The sequence below is a fragment of the Rhea americana genome, unplaced genomic scaffold (assembly GCF_003343005.1).
Source record: "Rhea americana isolate MKP2758 unplaced genomic scaffold, rheAme1 scaffold_76, whole genome shotgun sequence".
In the NCBI taxonomy this organism is placed as follows: Eukaryota; Metazoa; Chordata; class Aves; order Rheiformes; family Rheidae; genus Rhea; species Rhea americana.
Window position 1 is genome coordinate 3233822 of NW_028186934.1, and position 6036 is coordinate 3239857.

A 6036-nucleotide genomic window follows, 5' to 3' on the forward strand; every position below is an offset into this window, starting at 1 on the left:
TGATGTATATTTTGAATTTGAGGTGATTGTTGGGCTTGTGTTCACAAGCTGAACACACTGCCCTTTCCACAACGGGGCTCTTTGCCTCCCTCTAATGCCAGAAAATATATATATATACACACACACACATATATATATATATGTAAAAACATATAAGAGTTTATGACAGGTGTGCTCCCAGCGTGGAGGACTTCTTCCTTTATCACATGAAATAGCATCTCATGATTTTCCATCATGAGTTCACTGCCTGCAGATACCTCAGCTAGATGACTCACGATTATGGAAAGATATTGAACCTTCTGCCGACAACTTTTATTTGTACACCAGGCATCATTTCCACTTTATTGCTCCCGTTTGCTTTCTCTCTCTAATAATAGGCTTGCCTACAAAACCCACAGAATCCTCTAAAATGCACYGTTCATTAGCTCCGTTTTGAAAAGCATTGCAAACACCAAAAGTACTTCTCAGGCATGGATGTTTAGAATTGATAATGAAGTTATGGTTCATTTTAGGGCAGGGGGAATCATAAAACAGATATTAGCGTGGGGTTTCACTCCCTGCATTTTGCAATGTTAAGAAAGCTCTCGGGCAGGCAAAGTGCCATTAATTAGGAGTGGCTGCTCCTTACTTCCCGTGTAAGAGAYTCAAGCAAAACCAATCACCCTTGTATTAGTATCCTTCGTCGCCTTTTCAGTTCTGCAAGGCAACACAGTTTGCGCTGGATTGCAACCTCAGAAGAGCAGTACCGCCTCAGTACAGTATAAGGAATTAGTTTTTACAGGTTGCAACGCTGATTTCTATAGGTTTCTACACACTAGTGTGTATTTGATACATGAGCTCCCGGCCTGGGATACAAGCAGACTTATATAACAAATTTAGGCCACATCAAGTTAACAAACCCGGAGAGAGCTAAAGCACCACTTAAGCATGTAATTTCCAGACTGTTGGTAGTTCACCTGCATAAAATGTAGTTTTTGTGCTCTGTCATTTTGGGGAACAAGTCCAAGATAAAATTAGCTTTAACTATATTTGTTGCTAATAAGGCTTTCTCTTTCCAATATTAATGGCGAAGTGAGAAAAGATTGTTAAGATAGCTAAGTAAAAAAATGTTTTAGTTATGTACGCAGTGTAATGGAAAAGATCATATCCTGTTCCTCTATAATCAGGAGGTTTCTTCGTTACTCAGTTCAAACAGTTAATGGAAGGGAAGACCTCTTCTGACTGCCTTATACTGCATTTTAACCTAGTTATATAAACCTCAAGCAATAAAGGGAATAAAGCTTGCACACTCAGGCATCTGTTTACGCATCCAGCTATCAGTACTAATAACTTCTAAAACGTTGAGCATTTATAATGTAATTTAAAAAGAGATGGAGTTTGCAGAGTTATTAAATTCCTTTAAATTTCATAAAAGCTGGAAGCTGGAGGAGAGAGRGGATATTAGTGCCGTCACTGGGAATAAAGCTAAGTCCATCCTTTATTAGACATTAGAGAATCCAGGTGGTGAGCGCTGTAAAAATCTGCCTTCATTAGCTCTGGGGCTCAGGAAAGTGTTGTAAACTCTGTGCGCTCTTGATTGGGAACAAAATGGGAGCACCTACAGGCTATTGCCACCAAGCCTGGGACCTGATTTCCTGATTTCCCCTCAGAACAAATACCACAGTGGCTTTTATTTGGAGGAATGCATTTAAATTGAAATAGCTGAAAGCAGCTCTAAAGTACTTGTGAGGCAGCACGCACACACTTCATCAGGTTTGGCTACTTACTGCCTTCGTGTGAGTATTGAACTCGTAACTAAACTGGCTGCATTAATTTTGTTTCCATACTAAAAAGGTGTCAAGTCTGTCTTGAGCACCTTTGAGGCTATGGGCTGGTTTTCCGTATGTCTTTTTACAGTGAAGAAGATCAACTCTATGATACTGAATTTCAGTAGGATGAAGTATCGAATGCTCCTCTTCACGTTAACGCATTCGTATGAAGCCATGATGGAGGCTGCCCAGAAATAAGCAGCTGGTCTCTATGGAAAGTGTTTGGTGCTGTGCTCCCAAATCCCTAGTTCGCACCAAACTGAAGCATCTTACTGGAGTCTCAGAACAGCTGTGCTGGAAGTGCCTGGTGGTCCACGGCTGCAGAAGACGAGCCCACGAGTCTGGATTTGCATTAACTTCCTCGGACTGCGTAAATGACTGATCAGTGCTCCTGCACGGTACCCAGTCTGCCTAAGCAGGGAAATCAATGATAATTGTTTGATCGTTTGGTTACTCTCCCATTAACTATCTACACAAAGTAATTGATGGCACGGTGGGGCGCACAAATAAATACATCTCATCAGGCTCTCTGAAGAAACAGTATCATTACAAAGTGAGTTTGATTATCTCATCTCATATAGTATTGATCAACACTCTCCTTGGTAAAATAAATACAACCTGGTGAAAGTTGCTATCAATCTATGCCTAGAAAAGACAAATGAATAGTCAGCAGGGAGACAAAACTGCAACCACATTTAAGTAATAAGACACAGCAGGACAGGCTATYGTCAGGATAGACACCCTGAAGTGTCCTAATGTGATTATAATGTGGCTTCCCRAAATAAAACAATTACAACTATCTTAGATAATATATTATTATCAATATTCTGCAGGGTTAATTGAAAGCCAAACAATTAAATTTTTATTATTCAATCTATACTTATAGGTTTAAAAGGCAGTTCTAAAGACAGTTTGTCCAAAACCCCTTCGTTCTTGCCATAAAGTTTAAAAACAGACTAAATGTATTACCAGAGGTATCTAGAGCTTGTTTTCAAGATGCAAAAAATTTTTATTTGAATATATTAATTTTGTTTCCCAAGGTTTCATCTGTGCACTTGAGTTCCATTCTGTACTGCCAGTGAGGGGAAAAATAAAATAAAAATTATATATAATTTTACATATATATATATAAAATTTGTTTTCARTGAGTATGTAGAATCTTATGTAGAAACTTAATTTATTATTGTCAAAAGTATAGCATTTACTTCCCTTAGTAAAGATTTTTTTTTTTTATGATTTGCCATTTTTCCTGACATTATTTACCTTTCTCCCAAAATAAAATGGAAGATTTATGTTCAACAGTTCTTCAGACAGAGTAATATAGGTAAATTTGTCTTCAGGGTATTTCCTGGAGGGATATGTCGTCATCAGTTGCCAAATAAAATTCATTCCTGCTGGTTGTTCCACTTCCCAAACATCTGCCCGCTGGAAACTGTGCTGTTTCGCCTGAGTAGCTCCCATTGCGGTCGTCCCAATGAACAGAACGACGTGTGCAGTTAAGCAGAAAGGCTGTCTTAATTTTCAAGAGTCATCCAGGTCTGGTGAACCAAACTGCTGAGAAACTGCTTTCTGCTTTCTCCCTCCATCCCTTTTCAAGGATGTTTGAAAACAAGATTGGAAACAATTTTCCAGGATGTCACAGAGTTCCTATATAATTCTGGGAATCTTATAAAAGAATTGCTCCAATCAAGGGTATAAATCGTTATGGTATACTATGGGTAAAACCTCCAAATGAAATCCTTAAAACCTTCGGCTAATTTTACACATATATACAACTTACAGGAGCCTTTGGTTTCACCAATGATGTTCCCCAGGTACCAGCATTTTTGTGAGATCCCAGACCATTCTAGTCATCCAGGATGTATTAATTTGTTGCCAAATTAAACAAAACAAAACAAAATCAACGTATATTACACAGGGATCAGCAGCCTCTTGGTTGTGTTCTGGGTAGCCAGACCCCATTTACGAGACAAGAGAGATTTCTCTAAAGGAAGGTTCTTTTGTCTTCAGTATTTCTATTTCTTAGGTTTTTATTTCCACATTATACATTTGTCACAGCCAGTTGACTATATTTAAATGTCCTTGTCATGGAATAATCCTAACGAACCTGAATTCTCTCTCTCTCTCTTTTTTTTTTTTTTTCCCTGAGAAAAATCTGCAATTTGGGACTGCTTGTCCCTTGTTAGTCATATATCACTCATTACTCATTACTCTTTGGCATATTTGCTTATCATATCCCATCTACAGTAATCAGAAGTCTGAATTTGCATCTCTTTTTATGGGTACAGTTAAAGTTAAAAAAGAGAGAGAATATACCTTCTGTCTACTTATATGAGCAAATGAAAGTGCTTGGCTACATTCTTACCTAAAGAGATTGCTTTGCTCTTACATCTGCTCCCTGAGAAGGGACAAAATTTAACATCTTTAGCACATCCTGTTCTTTGTTTTAGAAAACTCCTAGCTCAACAGGAACTGCTTGAAATTCAGCAAAGGGAAATGTGAAGTCCTGCACCGAAGGAGGAATAACCCACCACACCAGTACACGCTGGGGGCTGACCAGCTGCAAAGCAGCTTTGCAGAGAAGGGCTCTGAGGGTCCTAGTGGGCACCAAATTGCCCAGGAGCCAGCAATATGGCCTTGCACCAAAGGCCAACAGTCCGGAGGCTGCGTCACCAGCACACCAAGGGATGTGATCCTTCCCCTCTACTCTGCACTGGTCAGAAGTGGCCGCGCCATTTCCACTTTTAACCTGCATATCTAATCACATTAAACGTAATCTTTGCAATGACGTCACTGTGTTGTGACTTCTCATGCCTTCTTGATTTCCACTGCTAGTACATGTACCCTTCGCTTTTTTCTCCCCTCTAGGTTAATCTGGCCTATTTAACATCTTGCACTGCRCAAGATATCTTTATAGGTGGATCTTTGTGACTTACATAATAACATATTATATATTCTTGAAGAATAACAAAGCTAGAAATTCAACATCCACAAGTTTTATTCTGGCAATTGAGTATAAACGCTTACTATTTTAACTTGATATTAAAATCTGTCATGGAAGCTTTCAAAATGCATCTGTTAATCATTTTAGGTGAATATTTACTTTAAGTGTATATATATATTTAAACATCTTTTTATTAAAGAAACCCAAGAAGACTAAATTTGCTGGATCATTTTTTATTAATAAATTCTTAAAGCCTATATTCCAAGAAATTGCTAGGAGCATTAACTCCTCCATTGCCACCAGTAGGAATAACTGAGGATGCATTTGCAAAACCTCAGCAGATAAATTGAATTCACATGTGGTAAATTTCCTGTATTAATATCTGCACAAGGATGTTCTTGAAGTTGGCAGAGACATAACAGCAAAATGAAAGTGATATAAGTTCAAAATGACCAATGATTTAAAATGTGGAGAAAATCATAAGAAAACTTATTTACAGAGACCTGCTTGCTACYGTTTAGATTCTGCACAGCTAGTTACTCATCAACCTAATAGAAATGCTGACATGTACAACCTTAACTCCTGTATCACCCAGACAATGCTCTAATCAAATTGATTTGTGGTTGTTTCCTTGCGTGAAGAAATAAAGTGGATGTACTTTCCAAAATATCTTCAGTTCTTCTTTAGAACAAAGAGGCTGTCCCAGAGGTACCTGTGTTTACATGATTCATACAGATTTTTATGATTTTTGTGTGCCTGTTAAGTGAAAGTGCGTCATATTTTACAGTGACTGACCTGCCACCCTATGAATAATGAACATATTTTCAGCTGATAGTACCCTTCCACAACCTCTGCGTGCAAGAAGATAGTCCCGCATTTACTCACTCTTTAGTTAACACTGCAGTGGCAGTAATTTCTATGAAGTATGTCAGATAATTATGTTGTCCTGCATTTTTCAATTATCTAAATTACCATATAGCATTTACAGCAACTGGTATGTCATACTGCATTTTYTCCTCAAATTCTTGTTTTTCAAACTACAGAAAATAGTAACAGCTATTCATTTTCCTCCTTTTCATTCAGCTTCATTATGCTGAGAAAAATAATCTATTATATTGCTGGGAAAAGGGAAATAAAAGCAGAAGAAAAGAGCAAATTAATAATAATAAATAGCTTTTTACTAAAAGATKCACGATTTTGTCATGACTAAGATTTGCTCATCAATACGAATATAATTTTAGTTGTGATCTGTCCGTGTTTCCTCTGCTCAAGGTCTCTTCAAAC

At 37.8% G+C, this 6036-nt stretch overlaps 1 long non-coding RNA gene across 1 annotated transcript; it reads left to right on the top strand.

Moving 5' to 3' along the window:
* The first annotated feature begins 3023 nt into the window (after positions 1-3023).
* On the top strand, positions 3024-5419 carry LOC146585824 (uncharacterized). Its single transcript, XR_014897929.1, has 2 exons — positions 3024-3622; positions 4259-5419. It is a non-coding gene; the product is annotated as an uncharacterized LOC146585824 (long non-coding RNA).
* The last annotated feature ends 617 nt before the right edge of the window (positions 5420-6036 follow it).